The sequence below is a fragment of the Eurosta solidaginis genome, chromosome 2 (genome assembly GCF_040869045.1).
Source record: "Eurosta solidaginis isolate ZX-2024a chromosome 2, ASM4086904v1, whole genome shotgun sequence".
Lineage (NCBI taxonomy): Eukaryota > Metazoa > Arthropoda > Insecta > Diptera > Tephritidae > Eurosta > Eurosta solidaginis.
The window spans coordinates 63,242,576-63,267,123 of record NC_090320.1 but is presented as its reverse complement, the minus strand read 5'-3'; the positions used below and the strand labels follow the sequence as shown (position 1 = coordinate 63,267,123).

Genomic DNA, 24,548 nt, shown 5'->3' with positions numbered 1-24,548 from the left:
AGGGTTATTTTTTATAAGCGCGGCCGAAGGCCGCCTATGCAGAAAGGTGTTCTACGCAGAATTTCTGTGCATGGCGCAGCCGGTGTTGGATCGGCTTTTTCCAGAATATTGACTTCCACAATATTGATTTCCGGTGTTTCGACGTCCGGAATTATGAATGCATGACCTCTGCAACATTGCTAACATTATATTTTAATACAGAATTTTGTAATACAGAATTTTGAAAGCAGAATTTTAGAAAGCAGAATTTTAAAAAAGCAAAATTTTAAAAAGCAGAATTTTGTTCATACAGAATTTCGACACCAACCCGGATGAAATAGCTAAAAAGGACGCATTCTTCAAAGCTTGCTCCGCAAACGTCGTAATTAGATTGGGCGGGATTAAGAGAAGGCGAGAGGTTCACATGACAGACCACGCGGGAAAGGCGTGGACCAAAACGTGGGGTTGCAAAATTTCGAAGGCCAAGTATAGCTTTTACAAAGTTAGACTTATAAAATTACTTCTATAACTAAAAAGAGAGCACTGTAGACTCATGACGGGTATTCTGACTGAACACTGCCTTCTGGTGTCACATGCTTTTAAATTAGGCTTGGTCAGTAATAGCGTATATAGAAAGGTGGGTAAGAGGAGGAAACGATCGAGCACTTTTTGTTCTCGTGGACTGCGCTTGCCCAGCTAAGACTCCAGCTATTAGGAGTAATACGGTTGTCAGATCAAGTGGCATAGATCCTAAGAAAGCTTTTGGTATTTGCCAAAAGGACGGCGTTGTTTTATAACATAGGCCCGGGATTTTGATACGTTTTTTTTTCAGTTTGGTTGTTAAACACACTTCTTGTATCACTAAGGACTCATTCAATCTATGTGAGGTCCTCATGGACCGGCCAGTACAACCTAACCTAACCTAGCCTTTTACGACAGGCATATGCACCCACCGCGGATTTATTCCAAACTACCAAAACCCGAAGGGAAAATGTTGCTACGTTTCTCTACCACAGCCTTAAACTAAGTACTCTTGGCGATTCCTCCAAAAAAAATAAAAACTTTCTGATATTTGGTAAGAAAACTCAAGAGAAACGTGTCGTAATACGGTGTGGGAAACGATTTCAGCAGTGACTAGATGAGATGTTGATCTTGAAAAATATATATTCTTATTTTTCAGTATTACACCGTAACTACTTCCAGTTAGGCTTAACCTCATATAACTCTTTACATATCTGTTTTTTACCTTCGACCATCCTTATGAGACTTCCGGACTTAAGCCGGGCTGGCTTAAACAAATTTTCCAAAGTATGTCCAGCCACTTGAACCTGGGACTTTGAACTAAGAATCTTAAAGAACAGTCTCACATGTCACCGAAGGCACATGAAAACCCTCGGCATTTGGTCATGTCAGTATCACGGGATCGCTAGTTTTCCTACATACGCGAAGTGAACCCTCAGCTTGTCGCTCTGAAATAGCAAATCAACGCTCTTAGAAGTGAAAACAGTCAGTAACAAAAACAAAAAAAATTATACTTCCACAAACGGCAAGCGTGTTTTCGCAGTGACGTTAGGAAGCCATGGCAGCTGTGCAACAACAAAGATTGATGCGTTAAGGAAAATAAATGATGATGGTGATTATTTCTCATTGTTTTTTGCTTTCTCAATGTAGTGCTTGCAGTGCTGAAATGTAATATTGCCATGACAGCAACAGCAACATCAATGGTAGTGGCAGCGGCAGCATCACTCGTTGAAGATCCATGGCCGTCATTAACATCAACATCATCTATGAGTCGCCAACAATACTGCTCAGTCACTAACGCGTACCTCCCCCCCGATACACACATACACCTAGGCAGGCTGTTAATGCAACATACCATTCATCTGTCCGTCGAAATAACGTTCAACTACATATCCGCCCATCCAGCCACCAGGCGATCCATCTCTTCTATTGCCAACATTCATCTAATCATATGGCATAGCCAACGACAGTTAGCAGTCAGCAGTAAGCAATCACGATGGAACAACAACAACATGAAAACAAAAACCAACAAAATCCAACATATTTTGTCATTTTTAACTTTTGACGCGAATTGGCAACATCACAGCCAAGTCATTGTTGAAGTGACGTCGGAATATGACTCAACTGGATTAGATATTAGATGGATAACCCATACATAAATATAGAAGAACATACATACATACAGTTCCGTAAGCATGTTGGCTTACAATTTGTTATACTTGATAAGATGGATTGGTTGACTTGTTATTGTTCCCCTGATTCTTATTGCGAGGAAGTTCATCCAATAAGAAGAATAAGCACAAATTATTTTAAGTACTTGGAAATGATTTCGATTTTGGCACAATTTCAGCGCTCACTGAAGGATTACTCAAAGGCTACGGCAGTGAACGACGACAACATACAAAACTGTCGAAACTTCTTGAGTATTTTTATATTGATGGCAGCAGAGGAAGGGGAAATCCTTCATTCGTTTGGAGGGAGGTGAACCGTGGTTAAAAGTTTGAGCCTAAATTTTAAACCATTCATCGGTTTAAGCAATTTTTAAAACTTGCTTGTACTAAGTTAGGTTGAACTGACCGGTCCGTGTGGACCTCGCATAGACTGAATCAAACTAAAAACCCCTATCAAAAACTAGAACCTATGTTATAAAAAAAGTATGTCCTATTGGAAAATATTAGTAGCTTTCTAGGGTCTTTCACGAGCATGAGCGCTTTAGAGGCTTAGATTATACCCGCGGCAGATATGCTTGTCGTAAAAGGCGACTAAAATACCAAATTGATTCAAGGGTTGTGTAGCGTAACCCTTTCAAGGGGTTACCAGCGCAATATATAGCTTCTCCAACCCAATTGTCAAACTCACCTACCCGTGACGAATCCTGTTTCTTTAACAGCCGGGTATGAGGGCGGTATGCCCTAGAAGGTTTCATGTGGTCATACCAATTCGTTCCCGAGATGGTCGGGCTGGTGCCTTAATGGTGCTTGTTACCGAAACTTACCGACTTTGCGTCCGCCAAAGGGCGCCATCAACATCGTTAATACTTCCCTAAGCCTTCGGGGAGTGTCCTTATCGCTACACCAATAGCGCTTTCTGTCGGCAATACAACAAGACACGCGCACATAAACATAAACACAGCGCGTCTCCTAATACCATCACCACCACAGGGGTTAACGAAACCGTAAAACTTGCTAAACCATCTAAAGCAGTAGGCCCGAATGGGATTACCAGCTTGGCTCTGAGGGCTTAAAACACCATGCCGATTCTTAAAACCCGTGGTTCTAAGGGTTTTAAATACCAGGCTCTCGTCTTCAACCTGTCTCTGTTCACTTTTATAATCCCTGACAAATAGAAAATGGCGATGGTTATACCGCTACTAAAGCCAGGGAAAGTAGCCAAAGGATTTCGCCATAGAACAGCACTCGTAGCTCTAGACTTATAAAATGGCTTTGACACAGTCAATCACAGCACGTTATTGCAAGAATTGGAAGGGTCTACCCATCCTCCCAGTCCCAAAACATGGACTGCAAATTATCTGTGTGGTCGGCAGGCATAGATCGAGGAAGACTAGAACCAAGAAGGGCTGCCGCAAGGTGGTGTTCTATTCCCATTTCTGTTTAGTTTTTACACATCGAAGCTTCTTTCCCCAACTGAAGGAGTTACCATTGTGTTTCATACGTCTGATTTGTTGAGTGCGGAATTTCTTCATAGTGCCCTGAGACACATCCACATAAATTCGGAAAATTACTATGCCAACAAGTACCCGAAATTCGGTGGGTACTGTGACAGGTTGAACTTTTACTTATCCAGACGCCCACATACTCAATGTATGTCCCGCATGTAATACGTCTCCACATGACACCAACCATATTTTCTATTGCAATGTGGAACCAACACCTCTAACACCCATATCTCTTTGGTTCCACCCTCCTGAAACTGTAAGTTTCCTTGTACTCCCGTTAGAGGATGTTGATGACAATTTGTGAGTGATCGCACCTTTTGGAAAGGGCGAAGCAAAGGTACAGCATCAACTACAACATACATACAACTGCTGCCACCGACGAGACCTTATTTAGGAGCATGAGACGCAGAATGCTGAGTCCAGTCAGAATACCCATCATCATAAGTGTAAGTTTGTTAGTTAAGAACGTAAGACTTCCACATGTTCTTCGAAATCTTCCAGTTCCGCACTTTGTTCCACGACTTTCCTGCTTGATGAATTAGGAGCAACTATTGCCGTCTTTCCATCTCGCTCTAGCAGCAAGCCCTTAGTAGATAGCACTGCAGTTATCTGACAGCTCGAAGGATCTTTTTGTTTCCGCATCAGCACGGTATACTGCAAACCCACTCTTCCAATTATTTTTGAACCATTGGTGTGCACGTGACCTGAATTTCTGCGCTCTTGGGCCAACCTTCTACCACTATTGTTTCCCACCGAAACGCTAGTTCGGGATCAGTTAGTCTGTTCATCCAATATTTGATAACACTATACTACTATGGTTGTATGGTTTGCGCTCAGGCTGCCCCGAGGTATTTAGTGTCGTTGCATTTGCTTAGGCAATCTTCTTCGCCACCGGGTCTACAGATGGGAAGTGCAGAATGTCATATAGTGCAGCCGTCAGGGTTATTTACTGGGCACCCGTTATTCTAAGCATTGACAGACTACTTTAATGCAGGTTCTTTTTTGTATGGCCGTCCACCAAACAAGGACTCCATAGTATAGGATGGGCTTTACTATCGCTGCAACTATCCAATGAGATAGAGAGTGCGATAGACCCTATGTAAAGTCCAACATTACTTTACATGCATAAAGCGCCGACGAAGCTTTCTTCACTCTCGTCTGCAAGTCGAGCTTCCATGACTATTACGGTCTAGAATAATTTCTAAACATTCTTGATGTATTTACTGCCGAGGGGCAGTATTTTTGATGATATTTTTGTCGCACTTATGGTAGGAGATGCGGGTTTGTAGGCAAGCATGCTACCTTCATATCAATCGAATCCATTATCCATAGGAAATTTGAATAAGAGCTGAATTGTCATTGATTTCTCCCTTCAAGAATAGTCTGGCTATCGAATGCTATAAAACGTTGGACATCGAAAGGTCGCTTTTGCTGGATAATGGCTTGTTTCTCCAATCGAATACCAACCTAACTTCATGTTCAATATCCAAAGTTAGGATGAGTTTTCAAATTAATGGGGTTTTCCAATTAAAGGCAAGCTCAGTTGGACACTTTTTGATCCGTTCTGTTATCACATACATACTTTTACGGTGAAACTGGCTTACAGTTATTTAGCAAATCGCTGCGTTGCAACTATAAAGCTACGAATAAGGCACAAATCGATCTTAAAGATTTCCTCCGGGGAGTCGAATTCATCCCTACGGAGATATTAACGCCTCGTCCTCGCAACATCTGAATTTTATAGCAAGTAAGACTAGAAAAAGTTATTCCTTTTCCAAACTTGTTCAACCTGTTTTTGGAGGACCACGGCTTATTAGGTACTAATGTTATTCTTTAGACATATTTTTGTGTGGCCTGAAGCGGTAACAAGAGTCAAAAATTTAATTAACAATGTAGCTGATAAAAGCGAAAAATTATTAGCATAATTCAAATAACTTCAGTTGAAAAAAAGTTACAATCTAAATTAAATAAATTTTGGAAATCTAGGGCAAAAAGCCAAAGTGTCTGTTTTGTTCTACATTTCTCTAATTATATTTCTTTCATTTCGAATATCATATATTGAACATACTTACATACTTACATCTACAATGAAAATTTCAAGTTAGTCTCAATTGCCTAATTTTCTGGTTTTGCGAAACCGTCTGGGTAGTTATGCCATATACATATGGCCACAAAATGTGCGCTACCTCAAGTAATATTTTAATTTTTTAAGTTAGCTAAGTCAAACACCTAAACAAAAACCGGCCGTTATACACGGCGACATCTGTTCGCAAATTCTATACTTAAACACTTTAGTTGTTACCAAGAGATGCCGCATAAAGCAACCGGATTATTATGGCAGCTACTATTTAATTTGCTTGTGGTTAAATGCGGCATTGGGCAAATCTTTTGGATTGGCTCGTTGGTCTAGGGGTATGATTTCCGCTTAGGGTGCGGGAGGTCCCGGGTTCAAATCCCGGACGAGCCCTTGTAATTTCTAGTGTTTTATATTTTATTTTTTTTAAACAATCAAAATTATTTTCAACTATTATTATTAGATAATATAGGAAATTTTTGTATATAGTATCAAAAAAATTAAAAGCATAAAGAACTGCCAACAACTAATATTGAGAAACAGTTGACCATCAAATCGCGCGTAAGTAATTCAGCACTGGGGAAATGTGACTTAAAACTCAACTCGCCAATTTAGACACTAGACACATTTATATTTTGATTCTTATAATAATCACAATTTAACTATTTTGTAACTTTATCAATAACTTTTTTGTGAAATTTTATTTACAACACAGGCCCCTATTATAAAAAAATGTTTATGTTCAAATGTGATCAGTCGGTATTATGACCAGTGTTTTACTCCAAATATAATTTACAGATGCAATCTGTGTCTGTGGTCATTTGACCTACTACAACCATTTCACTGCTTGCAAGAGGATATCCATATTAAAGGTAATATGTGTGAGATAAAAATATACATAACGTCAAATAAAATTTGATATCATCATCTGATGAATTGGAATAAATATTTGATTTGTTCATTAGTTCAGTGAGATCGTTTGTTATAATAAAATCATGGCAGCACTTATTTTCTTTCCCTAGTCCGCACCTTACATATAAAATTGAAGTTAACATTTTTAAATGTAACCTGTTACGCTGCTTCGTTTTAACATTGTTCATGGTGCTTAAAATTCGATCAACCTCTGCATTACTGAGTGGCAAAACCAAAAAATCGAAAACAAAAGTGTAAAGACAGGCAAAGGGATTTCCCCCAAAAGCGTTTTTATACTCTCGAACCTCTGCCCAACCTACGTTGTCCCATTCATGTAGATGCATTTTTTCCACTGCATTTCAATGTTATTTATTTCATTGAATAACTACATTTTTCTTGTGTGAATCTATCGAAAATAAGTGGTTTGACAGCACTCAGTGCCTCTTCAATAGAGAAAAAATGTATATCTTTTAAAGTTTCTATATTAATAGGCAGACGTTGCCGTAGTTGCTCTATTAATTTTATAGTGAAACTACGGCAGTTTTTTCTTATAATTTTTGCGAATGTGTATCATTAACTTTGGTTTTTAAAAAGTCCTAATGGGAGTAATTAAAATTGGGCATATGCACCAATAACGGCGGTAAATATCTTAAGATCACGATTAAGTAGCAAACAAGTAGAAAACAAAAAACTTACATTTTAAACGAAAATTTCGACAGAGATGAGCTGTCATAATACGAATTTCAAATTCGATTTTCGATGTTCGGTAGGCAGCGATGATCGAAGATCGAAAGATGCTCATAATAAGGAGCACAGTACAATACCATACATTTCTGTTCGTTGTGGGCGATTATCTATTGCTTCAAGTTTCTCTGCATTATATAGTATTGTAACGAATTTACTTGCAAATCCTCTTATTTGCAATCCTCTGCTAAGTTCGAATCACTAAACTGTTGAATAAATAACTCCAATTTGTAATAATGCAAAATGGCCTTTATTAAAGTACTTCACAATAACACTCAAACTGTGCAACGAATAGCTTGCTTAATAACCAAACTGATTGATAGCTCAAATGAAACTCTACTACTCAAAATAATACTGCTATTGCTCGCTAGATAGCGTCTTAGTCGAAACTGCTTGACAACTCAAATCAAACTGAATTCTAGCGTCTCTACAATTGCCGTATAAAACTCGCGGATTTCAACGTTCGCATCTTCTAGGCGCTTCCAGAATCTACTAGTCCAGCAGCTCTCAAACTTTTCAGCTGTAACTAGAATTGCATGATTTTTTTCTCATTGCATACTTTCAGGAGTATCTCAGATATATGCATGTGTTTGTGTATTGACTCTCCGCTGCTCGTATACGTACATGGTACATATCTGCAGACGCAATTATTGTTTCGTTTATGTAGATACATAATGATTGATCTATGGATGTGAATTCACGTCACTGATTAGCGTCGGCTTAGAGACGATAGCATCGCTCAGTGCTGCTAACGTTCGTTACAGTATTTTTTTAAATTTATTTTCATAATCAGGTGGTGGCTTCTGAACGTCGCTAAACGAATAATGATGAATAAGCAAATGAAAAAAATAACGCAATCAGCTGCTTTTGACAATGCATTCTGCTAAGATTGCAATTCTGAAGCAAAAAAAAAAAATTTCGACAAAAGAAAGTTGTTGCTAAAATAATAGGGGGACTCATGTAACCGTATAAATGCCTTATAAAGTGTGTAAACGTATAAATTTATCTAGTGCGTAAACGAGCTGTCAAATTTTGTATGAAAAATCATTTACACAATTTGTATAAATTTACGCGCACATTTCATTCTGTAAACCCGATAAACTCAAAGGAATGCAACCTTGCAGACATTACAGCAAGCATTTTCATCAGAAATCTCCAACATCAGCAAGCAAAGGCGTTTTAGTTTTGATTTTTCACTTAATATTGGCATTTTTTAATTTGTGTAACAATCAAAAAAATTTTGTTTGGCAATAATACAGCTGATAAACAAACAAATGTTTACAAGAGTATTACTAGGTGCGTTCATATAACAGCGTGTGTAAATGGATATATTTTTATACCTTATAAGTTTATATGCTTTCATGAGTCCCCCTAATGATTTAATGAAAAGTATTCGAAATTTATACTATGTTTGTTGTAAAATACTTAAATTTTTCAAAATTTTGTAATTTAAAATACCAAATTATCAGGATTGTGCTAAAATTCACTCTCCAGTAAAATTGCTTGTTAAGCCGATCTAAATTGGCCGAAGAAAGCAAGTGAATTCGGGTCAATGTGAAATACGGCACATACCGGTATGTTTCTGTGGAGCATAATTTATCAAATTTAAGAAAATAGGAATTGGAAGTAAATTATTTATAGTCCAGTTTGCTTTAAATTTGGTACAGGGGCACCGCTATTGCTGCATTTCGCGGAAGTTTACCATGGCAAATCTATTCTACTCATTTAGGCTTAAATTTTAGAAACTTTTCCTTCCGGAAAGTGAACCAGGGATCGAACTTTTATAAGGGGTTTTATTTATGGTACTATATGCTTAAAATTTGGTACAGCGGTACCTCCTTATCTAGATTAATATTAGAGAAGAAGATGAAAGGTACTAGAAGTCGCAGTATAAGGTCGTTATCAATAATCCCAAAGCGGAAATAAAAAAATTTGCTTCTTCAAAATACTATTCACAAAAAAAAAAAAAAAAAAATTGCGCTGGACCGATTGAAGCGGCATCCGTTATGTTTCTGCGCGAAACTTTCTTTCTGCATTTACAGCCTTCAGAGGCTTATAAAAAAATATATCTCTGGACACGGAACACGGTTTTGCTTAAATGTGTGTGTGCCTGTACAATAAAATCATAAGAAATTCAACAACGTCTATCAACAGCTCTTGACAGTATAAAAACTTTTATTTTTAACTTAGAGGTCGTAAAAGGGATTATAGCATTATATGAAATTGATAGGTGAAAGTAAGAGCTAAGCCCCCTCTAAGCAATTTTATTTCGCTCATAAGGCAAATTTGAAGTTGATGCCAAATTTCATTCCTTTTATTTTTATTGTTCTATATTAACTGTTTATGCTCTAAAATCGCAACGAATAAAGAATTTCTACTTTTTTCCGAAAGCTCGTCGTCATTAAGATACACGCCATGTTCACACTTCCATACATATTTACGCAGTATATTTACCTAAATTCGCTGTGTGTATAGTTTCAAATACAAGCAACTATAGTTCCTACCAGGTTGTTTTTGTTAATATAAAACGTAGAAACAAGTTTGAACATTGCCCCCTTCATATTTTCTACGTTTTTTCCTATTGTCAAGTCTGTTATTTGACAACGCAATAGCAACTGGCTCGTTGGTCTAGGGGTATGATTTCCGCTTAGGGTGCGGGAGGTCCCGGGTTCAAATCCCGGACGAGCCCTAGTAATATTCACGTTTTTTTTTATTAAATTTTTTTTTTTTTAACAAACAAAATTATTTTCAACTATTATTAGATAATAAAGGAAATTTTTTTATAGTATCAAAAAAATTAAAAGCATAAAGAACTGCCAACAACTAATATTGAGAAACAGTTGACCATCAAATCGCGCGTAAGTAATTCAGCACTGGCGAAATGTGACTTAAAACTCAACTCGCAAATTTAGACACTAGACACATTTATATTTTGATTCTTATAATAAACTTAACTATTTTGTAACTTTATCAATAACTTTTTTGTGAAATTTTATTTACAACACAGGCCCTATTATAAAAAAATGTTTATGTTCAAATGTGACCAAAGGAGCTGATTGAAGGAATTTTCAGTCGGTATTATGACCAGTGTTTTACTCCAAATATAATTTACAGATGCAATCTGTGCCTGTGGTCATTTGACCTACTACAACCATTTCACTGCTTGCAACAGGATATCCGTATTAAAGGTAGTATGTGTGAGATAAAAATATACATAAGGTCAAATAAAATTTGATATCATCATCTGATGAATTGGAATAAATATTTGATTTGTTCATTAATCGTTTGTTATAATAAAATCATGGCAGCAGTTATTTTCTTTCCTTAGTCCGTACCTTACATATAAAATTGAATTTAACATTTTTAAATGTAACCTGTTACGCTGCTTCGTTTTAACATTGTTCATGGTGCTTAAAATTCGATCAACCTCTGCATTACTGAGTGGCAAAACCAAAAAATCGAAAACAAAAGTGGAAAGACAGGCAAAGGGATTTCCCCCAAAAGCGTTTTTATACTCTCGAACCTCTGCCGAAGCTACGTTGTCCCATTCATGTAGATGCAATTTTTTTCGACTGCATTTCAAAGTTATTTATTTCATCATTTGAATATCTACATTTTTCTTGTGTGAAGCTATCGAAAATAAGTGGTTTGACAGCACTCAGTGCCTTTTCAATAGAGAAAAAATGTATATCTTTTAAAGTTTCTATATTACTAGGAAGACGTTGCCTTAGGTAGGTAGGTAGGTTGAACTGGCCGGTCCATGAGGACTTCACATAGACTGATTGAGTCCGTAGTATTACCAGAAGTTTGTTTTAACGACCAAACTGAAAAACCCTATCAAAAACCAGGACATATGTTATAAAATAACTCCGTCCTCTTTGAAAATACTAGAAGCTTCCCAGGACTTAAGCCACTTGCTTCTTCTAGATCTGACAGCTGTATCACTCCTAATAGCTGCAGTCTTAGCCTGGCAAGTGCAGGGCACGAGCACAGAACGTGCTCGATCGTTTCCTCCTCCAACCCGCACTTCCTACATCTGCTATGACTGACCATGCCTAATTTAAAGGCATGTGACGCCAGAAGGCAGTGTCCAGTCAGAATACCCGTCATGAGTCTACAGTCGTCTCTTTTTAATGATAGAAGCAATTGTGTTAGACTAAGGTTGTAAGACCTACACATAATCTTCGACACTTTACAGCCCCGCCCTTGAACCCACGCCTTTCCCGCGTGGTCGATCATGTGCACCTCTCGCCTTCGCTTAATCTCGCCGAATCTAATTGGGATATCTACGGAGCAAGCTTCAAGGGATGCGCCCTTTTTAGCTAGTTCGTCCGCTTTTTCATTCCCATCTATTCCCATATGCCCTGGGACCCAATATAGATGTATGCTTCTCCTTGTCCCGAATCTCTCCAGAGACTGCTTACACTCTAACACGCATTTAGATGCTGTGCTATGCGAGATTATTGCCTTAATTGCTGCTTGACTGTCAATATAAAAGTCAACACGGTTGCAGCTTAAGCTATTCTCTTCCAGGGTTTCTACTGCTTTGGTTACGGCTAATATTTCCGCTTGGAAAACTCTACAGTAATCCGGCAGCCTGTAGGATCTGCTTATTTCCGGATCAGCGCAGTATACCGCATACCCTACTCCTTCCACTACTTTGGAACCATCGGTGTACACATGTATCTCCTCGTCCGCCATTTGCGCACCCTTGCGCCAACCGTCCACCTCTATTGTGGTCTTAAAATCTCCCTCGAAGCGCAGATAGAGAATCATATAGTCTGTTCGTCTTGTGATAGATGACGCTATACCACTGTGGCCATATGGTCGGCGCTCAAGCTGCCCCGAAGCACCGAGCGTGGTTGCGGTCGTTAACGCTTTGTTCTTTGCTACCAGGTCTACAGGTGGGATATGCAGAATGGCATACAGAGCAGCCGTCGGGGTTGTTTTCAGGGCTCCCGTAATGCTAAGCATCTATAGTCTGCATACCCCCTCTAATTTTTTGAGGTATGTTGATTTTTGTGTGGCTTTCCACCAAACAAGAACTCCATAGTATAGAATACCTAGATATTTTGTGCAAGGTCTCCTGTAAGGTCACCCCTCCTAACTTAGGCCTGGTCCAATTTGGGACCTTGTACCTCTTTTTAAACAAGACCATATCCGTCTTCTCCGCATTGACTTTCAACCCGACATTAGATGCCCAGGTATGAATATCCCGAAGCGCCCGATCCATCAAAGAACTAATCGTTGGAAGGCACTTTCGACTTATGATAATTGCAACGTCATCTGCGTAAGCCGTAAGTTTTACGGGTCCCTCATCGAATTGCCTGAGCAGTTGGTTGATGACCAGCGTCCACAGCAGAGGTGATAGCACCCCTCCCTGCTGCGTGCCCCTGTCCACTGATTTCGTGGCCTCGTACAATCCCCATTGTGATGTAATCTTTCTGCAATTTAACATGCAGCCGATCCATCTGATTAAGGCAGGATGTACTTTAATGTAATTAAGACCATCCATAATCGCCCATTTTGCAACATTATTGAAAGCCCCGGCAATATCCAAGAAGACTCCTAGAGCATACTCCTTATATTCCAGGGATTTCTCTATGCTCATTACCACCCTACGCAATGCGGTGTCTACCGACTTACCTTTGGTGTACGCATGCTGTGTTGTGGAGAGCAGCTTTTCATCCACGTTGGACTTTATGTACACATTTATCAGCCTGTCAAAGGTTCTGAGCAGAAATGATGTTACGCTAATGGGTCTATAGTCTTTGGGATACACGTGACCGATCTTCCCCGCATTTGGTAGAAAAGCTACACGAGCAGTTCTCCAAGAGTGCGTTACATGATTCAGTCTTATGCACCCATCGAATATTATTTTAAGCCATTCCACGACCGCGTTCCTTGCGACTTGTAGCATGGCCGGGAATATACCATCTGGGCCCGGCGATTTAAACTTAGAAAACGTCTTCACTGCCCACTCGATCTTGGTATCGGTCACCAAGCCCGGCACTACTAGCTCCGTGATCGAAGTGTGAGTGATGTTTGCTGGCTCTTCTAAACCGTCTCCCGATGGGAAATGTGTATCGAGAAGCACCTCAAGGGATTTCTCACTATTACGTGACCATTCCCCGTTCTCTTTCTTTATTAGTCCCTGGACCATGTTTCCCTTTGCTAGGACTTTTTTCAACCGCGCTGTTTCGCTGGAGCACTCTATGTCCATACAGAAACTTTTCCATGAGTTTCTCTTCGCCCTGGTAATTACACTCTTGTAGATCCTCAGTAGATCCCTGTACTCGTCCCAACACGCTTCGCTTTCCGCGGTCTTTGCTCCACCATGACGGCTTTGCTTTTCCTCTGAATCTTCTTAGAGGGCAAGCTTTGTTAAACGCAGTTATAAGCGTCCTTGTTAGGAATTCATTCGACTCCTCCAGTTCCTCTACATTAGCAACCTCTTTGGGTTGTCCCAGTTTTGTTTCTACATGTTTCTGGAATTTAGTCCAGTTTGTTAACCTAGGGTTTCTAAAGGTTCCTCCCTTCTCTACCCTCTTTAGGGGGATGCTGAAGCTGATATACGCATGTTCGGAGAAGGATGGTCTATCAAGAACCATCCAATCATACCTTGCTTGATATATCACGCTCGGAGCTCAATGTAATATCCAGCACATTGCTGGATGTTGGACCAATGTATGTAGGGACATTTCGCTTGTTGGCTATCTGCAAATTGGTTTGCAGGATGTAACAAAACAGAGATTCGCCTCTCTCGTTCGTATCTGCTCCTCCCCACGCATTGTGGTGCGCATTTGCATCTGCGCCTATGACCAACCGCCCTTTCCGCTCTTCTTCCTGTACTAGCCTTTTGCACTCCATCGGTGGAACCTCCGCAGCATGGGCCATGTAGTAGGACGCCAGGATAAATGCGTGCTTATTCTTTTGCTCAACGGCCACCGCTACGAGATCCTCAGTGGTTTAATTAGGCAGCATATATGAATGCAGCTGTTTCCTTACCATTACTACAGCTCGCACCCGTCCTTCCGTTTGCGCGTAGTAAACGCCAAACCCGCGCGCGCTAAGTCCAGAAACCTTTCCTCCCAATGAGAGCCACGGCTCCTGGATCAGCGCCACGTCAAACGAACCCTCCTCAAGGGTTAGGAGTTCGCTCGACGCCACTTTACTGTGTTGGAGGTTTATATGTAGGACTCGCAGCACCATTGGGCTGTTTGTCCCCCTCCAGCACCTTCGTCTTGACGTCGTCGTTCTCCCCTTGCCTTTTTGATTTAGAGTATTCGAGGCTCACTCCAGCCTCTCGTGACTGTTGTGCCGGGTGTTCCTCTGTGCGAGTCACAGCACCATTTAGCGGTTGGTCCTCTTCTAGCACGTTCGTGGTGACGTCGGGGACCTCCACCTGTCTTTTCTCGCAATGTTTTCGCACGCTATCATCTTCACACCATTATACCATCCCCCGAATCAAAGGTTGGAAGGGGCTTACTTGGTTGCTCCCGCATCATCTTAAGCATTAAGCTAATAAGCTCTCTTTCCACAGATCTCCACCTTTCAGTAGTCATTTGTCCAAAAGGACTGCTACTATCAACCAGCGCCACAGTCAGTGACTGCTTTGCCACATCACTCATATTCTCGGGAAAAACAGGAGTCTTAGTGTTATCTCCCTTTGGTACCTCCGAGAAAGCTGGAGTCTTAGCGTTATCTCCCTTTGGCTTATCGCCTACTTCCGTAATTGGAACTTCCCTCTGACTCGCAGCTTTCGAGGTAGTTGCTACCTCGCTATTGGAGCCCATCTGTCTTACAGCTTTGGGCCTACTTGTCTTGTATATGCGACTGCCCTGCCTCGCGGCTCTAGGACTGGGTCCTTTCTGCCTCTTGAAAGCAGGCTTGTCGCCTTCCGCCGAACGTTGCCTCTTCATTCTGCCATTCGACGCTTCTTCCTCCTCGTACCGGTTGCAGAACCGAGGGTTTCTCGCAGCAAACCTTTTGAACTGCCTTCGACCTACTTCTACCGCTTCATGGGACCATTCCAAGCGCCCGATCTCCACTTTTGTTGAGTCGACCACTGCTCCAAAGCGTTGTACAATTCTTAGTGCTGCACGGTACTGCGAGAGAGCTCTTTTACTTCCTCTGCTCCGCACCCTTCTCCACTCTTCTACTCCGTTTTCATTTGTGTGCTTCTCCAACACGGAGTTCATTGAATCAGCACTACTCTCGCTCCCCGAGTCCGACGCATCGCTTAATTCGTATTTGTCGTCCTTGGATTGCGACACAGTCCTCCTCTTTACATCGTCCTTATTACAATCAGGTAAGGAGTCGTTCATCTTGCCCGACAAGGCGGGCTCAGCGGTCCAGTTCTATATACATGGAAAGAACCGTCCGCCACAGCAGCGCCCCTTACTGTGGTAAGGCCATTAATACTTCCCGAGGTGGCCCGGTATAGGGAAGGCTCCGTTGGAATACAGCCGAATTTATCCCCTGGCTGCAAATCGTCCAATAGGCACGGTCCGCATAACAGCCTGGATTAGTGGGTTGGCAGTTCTTGGTCACCGACATCCCGCCGCCCTCCTATGAGGCGAAACGGCGTATATGTCAGTCCTAAACAGCTCCGCCTCATAGTCGGGCGCTATGGAGTTCGGCCAAGCCCTCACACCAACGGCAAGGTGCCTACCCTAGTGAGGGAAGACGTTGCCGTAGTTTCTCTATTAATTTTATAGTGAAACTACGGCAGTTTTCTCTTATAATTTTTTGCGAATGTGTATCATTAACTTCGGTTTTTAAAAAGTCCTCATGGGAGTAATGAAAATTGGGCATATGCACCAATAACGGCGTTAAATAGCTTAAGATCACGATTACGTAGCAAACAAGTAGAAAACAAAAAACTTACATTTTAAACGAAAATTTCGACAGATATGAGCTGTCATAATACGAATTTCAAATTCGTTTTTCGATGTTCGGTAGGCAGCGATGATCGAAGATCGAAAGATGCTCATAATAAGGACAACAGTACAATACCATCCATTTCTGTTCGTTGTGGGCGATTATCTATTGCTTCAAGTTTCTCTGTATTATATAGTACTAGCCTTTACCCGCGGCCCCGTCCGCAAGGAAAATTTTAAATATATGGGCTATTCGCGTTAGCCTGCTTATTATCTGTTTAAAATTTTGTTTTCTGTCTAATGCATTTTATTTTTGTAATTGAGTAAAAAAAAGAACTAAATGAGCGGATAACCTGATAGGATCCCAAATGATACCGAAATTATCCAGAAAAAGCTACGAAATGACCCCAACGCTATCGCGGACGGATCCCGAAAACCATCCAGAAATGCCCCGAAAGGGTCTCCAAAAGTTCCCCGAATAGTCCCAAAAAAACCCGAAATGAGAGCGACACGATTCTAGACGTATCCAGAGAACCACACAGAAATGATCCCTGAAGGTGTTCCAAAATGATCCCGAAAAGGTTCCGAAATGACCCTGACGGGCTCCCGGGCGGATCTCAAAAACCATCCAGAAAATATCCAGGAAGGGTCCCTAAATTATGCCGACTAACTCCAGAAAAAGTTCCGAAATGTCTCCGAGGGGATCCACGATGGATCGCGAAAACCATACAGAAATGATTCCGGAAGGATTCCAAAATGATCCCGAAATAGTCCGGAATTGACCCAGATGGGATCCCGCACAGATCCAGAAATGATCCCGGAAGGGTGCAAAAACTACCCCGGAAAAGTAACAAAAAATCCCGAAATGGCATCCCGGACGGATCCAGAAATGATCTCGGAAGGGTCCCCAAATGATTCCAAAATGGTCCCGAAATGACCCTGAATGATCCGGCAAACCATCAAGAAATTATGCCGAAAGGGTCTCAAAATGATCCCGAAATAATACAGAAAAAGTCACGAAACGACCCCAAGAGGATGCCGAAAAGGTCCCGAAATAACCCCGACGGGATCCCGGACAAATCCCGAAAACCATCCAGAAATGATGCCGGAAGGAATCCCAAATGATTCCGTAAAAGTCCCGCATTGATTCCGACGGGATCCCGAACGGATACCGAAAATCATCCAGAAGTGATGCCGGAAAGGTCCTCAAATGATCACCTAATAGTCCCGAAATGACCCTTAAGGGGTCATCGACGGATACCATAAACCATCCAGAAATGATCTCGATATAGTCCCGAAGAAGTCCCGAAATGACCCTGACGGGATCTCGAACGCACCCCTAAATGACCCTGACGGGATCCCGGACAGATCCCGAAATCCATCCAGAAATGATCTTGGGAGGGACCCCAAATGATCCCGAAAAAGTCCCGCAATGATTCCGAGGGGATCCTGATCGGATACCGAAAACCATCCAGAAGTGATGCCGGAAAGGTCCTCAAATGATCACCTAATACCAAAATGACCCTGACGGCATCCCGGACTGATCCCAAAATCCATCCAGAAATGATCTTTGGAAGGTACCAAAATTATCCCGAAATAGTCTCGGAAAAGTTCAGAAATTACCCTGACGGGTTCCCGGACGAATCCTGAAAGCCATCTCTAAATGATCCCGAAAAAGTCCCGAAATGACCCTGACTGGACACCGAAAGGATCCCGAAAACTATCCAGAAATGATGCCGGAAATGTCATCAAATGATCACCTAATAGTTCCGAAAAGACCCTGACTGGACCCCGAAAGGATCCCGAAAACTATCCAGAAATGATGCCGGAAATGTCCTCAAATGATCACCTAATAGTTCCGAAAAGAGCCTGATGGGATCCCGAACGGATCCCGGCAACTATCTAGAAATGATGCCGAAAGGGCCCGCAAATGATCCCGTATTAGTCGAGAAAAAGTCCCGAAATGAACCCGACGGGATGCCGGACGAATCCCAAAAACCATCCAGAAATGATGCCGGAAGGGACACCAAATGATCCCGAAAAAGTCCCGCAATAATTCCGACGGGATCCTGAGCGGATACCGAAAACCATCCAGAAGTGATGCCGAAAAGGTCCTAAAATGATCACCTAATAGTCCCAAAATGACCCTGACGGCATCCCGGACAGATCCCCAAATCCATCCAGAAATGATCTTGGGAGGGTCCCAAAATTATTCCGAAATAGTCTGGAAAAAGTCCAGAAATTACCTTGACGGATCCCGGACGAATCCTGAAAACCAATCTTAAATGATGCCGAAAAAGTCCCGAAATGACCTTGATGGGACCCGGAAAGGATCCCGAAAACTAACCAGAAATGATGCCGGAAAGGTCCTCAAATGATCTCCCAATAGTTCCGAAAAGACCCTGACGGGATCCCGAACGGATCCCGACAACTATCCAGAAATGATACCGAAAGGGCCCGCAAATGATCCCGTATTAGTCGAAAAAAGTCCCGAAATGACCCCGACGGGATGCCGGACGAATCCCAAAAACCTTCCAGAAATGATGTCGGAAGGGACCCCAATGATCCCGAAAAAGTCCCGCAATTATTCCGACGGGAATCTGAACGGATACCGAAAACCATCCAGAAGTGATGCCGGAACGGTCCTCAAATGCTCACCTAATAGTCCCAAAATTACCCTGAGGGCATCCCGGACAAATCCCGAAATCCATCCAGAAATGATCTTGGGAAGGTCCCAAAATGATCCCGAAATAGTCTCGGAAAAGTCCAGAAATTACCCTGACGGGTTCCCGGGGAATCCTGAAAGCCATCCTTAAATGATCCCGAAAAATCCCCGAAATGACCCTGACGGGATCCCGAAAGGATTCCAAAAACTATCCAGAAATGATGCCGGAAAGATCCTCAAATGATCCCCTAATAGTTCCGAAATGACCGTGACGGGATCCCGAACGGATCCCGTCAACTATCCAAAAATTATGCCGAAAGGGCCCGCAAATGATCCCGTATTAGTCGAGAAAAAGTCCGGAACGAATCCCAAAAACCATCCAGAAATGATGCCGGTAGGTATCCCAAATGATCCCGAAATAATCCCGAAATGACCTCGTCGGCATCCCGGACGGATACCGAAAATTATCCAGAAATGATGCCAGAAAGGTCCACAAATGATCCCCTAATAGTCCCGAAATTACCCTGATGGGATTCCGGACGGATCCCGAAAACCATCCAGAAATGATGCCGGAAGAGCCCCCAAATGATCCCGAAAAAGTCCCCAAATGACCCCGACGATATCCCGGACGGATCCCGAAAACCATCCAGAAATGATGCCGGAAGAGCCCCCAAATGATCCCGAAAAAGTCCCCAAATGACCCCGACGAGATCCCGCACGGATCCCGAAAACCATCCAGAAATGATGCCGGAAGAGCCCCAAATGATCCCGAAAAAGTCCCCAAATGACCCCGACATACTCCAGAAAAGGTTCCGAAAGGGCTCCGAGGGAATCAACGACGGATCGGGAAAACCATACAGAAATGATTCCGGAAGGATCCCAAAATGATCCCGAAATAGTCCGGAAATGACCCAGATGGGATCCCGCACAGATCCAGAAATGATCCCGGAAGGGTGCAAAAACTATCCCGGAAAAGTAACAAAAAATCCCGAAATGGCTCCTACGGCATCCCGGACGGATCCAGAAATGATTTCGGAAGGGTCCCCAAATGATCCCAAAATGGTCCCGAAATGACCCTGATGGATCCGGCAAACCATCAAGAAATTATGCCGAAAGGGTCCCAAAATGATCCCGAAATAATACAGAAAAAGTCACGAAACGACTCCTAGAGGATCCCCAAATGATCCCGTATTAGCCCCGAAAAGGTCCCGAAATAACCCCGACGGGATCCCGGACAAATCCCGAAAACCATCCAGAAATGATGCCGGAAGGAATCCCAAATGATTCCGTAAAAGTCCCGCATTGATTCCGACGGGATCCCGAACGGATAACGAAAATCATCCAGAAGTGATGCCGGAAAGGTCCTCAAATGATCACCTAATAGTCCCGAAATGACCCTTAAGGTGTCATGGACGGATCCCATAAACCATCCAGAAATTATCCCGATATAGTCCCGAAGAAGTTCCAAAATGACCCTGAGGGGATCTCGAACGCACCCCTAAATGACCCTGACGGGATCCCGGGCAGATCACGGAATCCATCCAGAAATGATCTTGGGAAGGTCCCAAAATTATCCCGAAATAGTCTCGGAAAAGTTCAGAAATTACCCTGACGGGTTCCCGGACGAATCCTGAAAGCCATCTCTAAATGATCCCGAAAAAGTCCCGAAATGACCCTGACTGGACCCCGAAAGGATCCCGAAAACTATCCAGAAATGATGCCGGAAATGTCCTCAAATGATCACCTAATAGTTCCGAAAAGACCCTGACGGGATCCCGAACGGATCCCGACAACTATCTAGAAATGATGCCGAAAGGGCCCGCAAATGATCACGTATTAGTCGAGAAAAAGTCCCGAAATTAACCCGACGGGATGCCGGACGAATCCCAAAAACCATCCAGAAATGATGCCGGAAGGGACACCAAATGATCCCGAAAAAGTCCCGCAATAATTCCGACGGGATCCTGAGCGGATACCGAAAACCATCCAGAAGTGATGCCGAAAAGGTCCTCAAATGATCACCTAATAGTCTCAAAATGACCCTGACGGCATCCCGGACAGATCCCGAAATCCATCCAGAAAAGATCTTGGGAGGATCCCAAAATTATCCCGAAATAGTCTGGGAAAAGTCCAGAAATTACTCTGACGGATCCCGGACGAATCCTGAAAAACAATCTTAAATAATGCCGAAAAATCCCGAAATGACCCTGATGGGACCCGGAAAGGATCCCGAAAACTAACCAGAAATGATGCCGGAAAGGTCCTCAGATGATCTCCCAATAGTTCCGAAAAGACCCTGACGGGATCCCGAACGGATCCCGACAACTATCCAGAAATGATACCGAAAGGGCCCGCAAATGATCCCGTATTATTCGAGAAAAAGTCCCGAAATGACCCCGACGGGATGCCGGACGAATCCCAAAAACCATCCAGAAATGATGTCGGAAGGGACCCCAATGATCCCGAAAAAGTCCCGCAATTATTCCGACGGGAATCTGAACGGATACCGAAACCCATCCAGAAGTGATGCCGGAACGGTCCTCAAATGCTCACCTAATAGTCTCAAAATGACCCTGAGGCCATCCCGGACAAATCCCGAAATCCATCAAGAAATGATCTTGGGAAGGTCCCAAAATGATCCCGAAATAGTCTCGGAAAAGTCCAGAAATTACCCTGACGGGTTCCCGGACGAATCCTGAAAGCCATCCTTAAATGATCCCGAAAAAGTCCCAAAATGACCCTGACGGGATCCCGAAAGGATTCCGAAAACAATACAGAAATGCTGCCGCAAAGGTCCTCAAATGATCCCCCAATAGTCCCGAAATGACCGTGACGGGATCCCGACAACTATCCAGAAATGATGCCGAAAGGGTCCGCAAATGATCCCGTATTAGTCGAAAAAAAGTCCCGAAAGGACCACGACGGGATCCCGGACGAATCCCAAAAACCATCCAGAAATGATGCCGGTAGGTATCCCAAATGATCCCGAAATAGTCCCGAAATGACCTCGTCGTTATCCCGGACGGATCCCGAAAATTATCCAGAAATGATGCCGGAAAGGTTCCCAAATGATCCCCTAATAGTCCCGAAATTACCCTAATGGGATCCCGAACGGATCCCGAAAACCATCCAGAAATGATGCCGAAAGGGTTCCCAAATGATCCCGTATTAGTCGCGAAAAAGTCCCGAAATGACCCCGACGGGATCCCGGACGGATCCCGAAAACCATCCAGAAATGATGCCGAAAGGGTTCCCAAATGATCCCGTATTAGTCGCGAAAAAGTCCCGAAATGACTCCTACGGGATCCCGGACGGATCCCGAAAACCATCCAGAAATGATGCCGGATGAGCCCCAAAATGGTCCCGAAAAAGTCCCCAAATGACCGCGACGAGATCCCGGACGGATCCCGAAAACCATCCAGAAATGATGCCGGAAGAGCCCCCAAATGATCCCGAAAAAGTCCCCAAATGAACCCGACGATATCCCGGACGGATCCCGAAAATCATCCAGAAATGATGCCGGAAGAGCCCTCAAATGATCCCGAAAAAGTCCCCATATGACCCCGACGAGATCCCGCACGGATCCCGAAAACCATCCAGAAATGATGCCGGAAGGGTCCCCAAATGATCGCGAAATAGTCCCGAAATGATTCCGGAATAGTCCCGAAAATGTTCCAAAATAACCCCGACGGGATCCCGGACGGATCCCGTAAACTATACAGAAATGATCCCGGAAGGGTCCCAAAATGATCCCGAAATAGTCCCGAAAAAGTCCCGAAATTACCCCGGCGTAATCCCGGACCGATCCCGAAAACCATCCAGAAATGATCCCGGAAGGGTCTCGATATGACCCTTACGGAATTACAAATAAGGTGAAGCTAATTATAAAACCATGTTAATAAGGCAGCAGGCGCATCGGAGCGAATAAAAAGTTAGATAGAAACCAGGCATGCTTAACCAACGAACCGATATCATTTCGTTACGATAATTAACGTTAATAAACGATACAAAGTCATTTCGTTTCGTTTATTAACGTTAAGAACGTCAAATTAACGAAATGATTTTGTTTCGTTTTCTGCCATATCAAAGCGAAATCAAATCGTTTATGTTGATTATTAATTTCAAACTATGCTGGCAAAGCTGATTGATGGCGTAGTCATTAAAGGTGAAAGCATTAGCCAAGCTGATTGCAACTTTTCTCATGAATTTTGACAGTACGAACATTCCTCAGAGTATATTTGACATTACCACCAACGAATTACACAAACAAATTACATGCAGTTTGTGTGTGTATGTCCGCGCGCTGTTACCACCTTACGGCTTCACCATGGCTATAGCATTGCCAGCACAATTCAAACATAAAGTATCACGTTTTTGTTAACGTTTTTAACGTTAACGAAAGCTTTTCGTTTCGGTTAAAAACGAGATACAATGTATCTTGATAATTTCTTTAACGATAATATTTCGAAGTGTTTCAACGGAAACGGTGGAAATTTTTTGATAAACGATTAGCTTAACGTTAAGGTGCATCCCTGATAGAAACATACAGGTAAAGCTAATAAAAGCGTGCTAATAAAAACAATTGATGGAGGGCGGATGGCGGGAGTAGAGGAGAGGACCACTGATCGTTCCTCCAAAATTGTCTAGATCTCATTCTGTATGTACCAGATACCAAAAACTATTGATTTAGGAGAAAATTTAGATTGAGTTATAACAATTTATGGATTTTACACCAGAGGGGGAGATAAAGGGGGGCGGGCGGAGGGTGTCACTGCTTACTTTGTAAGCCCTGGACTTATTTGACCCTTTGAGTCTGTGATATTGGTGAAGGCCAGTATACGTAAAGTTATAATGTGTAAAAATTATGAAAAATAATTTCTCGAAGGGGTCGTGGGACCCCTACCCCTCTTTCCATGTTCGAAAAAAATTTCGCTAGTAGACTACTGTCTGTGTCCCAAATTTCATCAAAATCCGTGTAGCCATTCTGGCGTGATTCAGTCGCAAAGACGAAAAAATATAATAATTAAAATATAACTGTTCCTAGGGGGCGTGGACCACGCCCCTTTTGAAAAATATATAGCTAGTAGATCCCTATAGACTATTGGCTATATGTGTGCAAAATTTCATACAAATCGGTCCAGCCGTTCTTGCGTTATTGAGTCACAAAGACAAACGTCTGGACAAACATCCAAACATCCAAACATCCAAACATCTTAACATCCAAACTTTGCCATTTATAATATACTAGCCTTTACCCGCGGCCCCGTCCGCAAGGAGAAAATAAAATATATGTGCTATTCGCGTTAGCCTGTTTATCAAGTTGTCTGTTTAAAAATTTTTTCTGTCAATGTATTTTATTTTTTAATACAGTAAAAAAAAAAAACTAACTGAGCTGATGGGCACGCTTACATGAATAGTACAATACACTTTTTTCGAATTAAAAAAAATACATTTTGTTTCTAAGTTAAATTAATTGATATGACAGGGGTGAAATAATTACTACTCATAGAACAAAGGAGTGAAACTACAATTAGCTAAAACCAAAAAGAAGTTTTTAAATAAAAGCAGTGTTGCTTTTTCGGGTATTTAGTTGGT

The 24,548-nt window shown here is 42.4% G+C and overlaps 2 non-coding genes across 2 annotated transcripts; both read left to right on the top strand.

Annotated features, from left to right (window-relative positions):
- Positions 1–6,071: 6,071 nt before the first annotated feature.
- Positions 6,072–6,143, top strand: TRNAP-AGG (transfer RNA proline (anticodon AGG)). Its single transcript has one exon. It is a non-coding gene; the product is annotated as a tRNA-Pro (tRNA).
- A 3,880-nt stretch (positions 6,144–10,023) lies between these two features.
- On the top strand, positions 10,024–10,095 carry TRNAP-AGG (transfer RNA proline (anticodon AGG)). Its single transcript has one exon. It is a non-coding gene; the product is annotated as a tRNA-Pro (tRNA).
- The last annotated feature ends 14,453 nt before the right edge of the window (positions 10,096–24,548 follow it).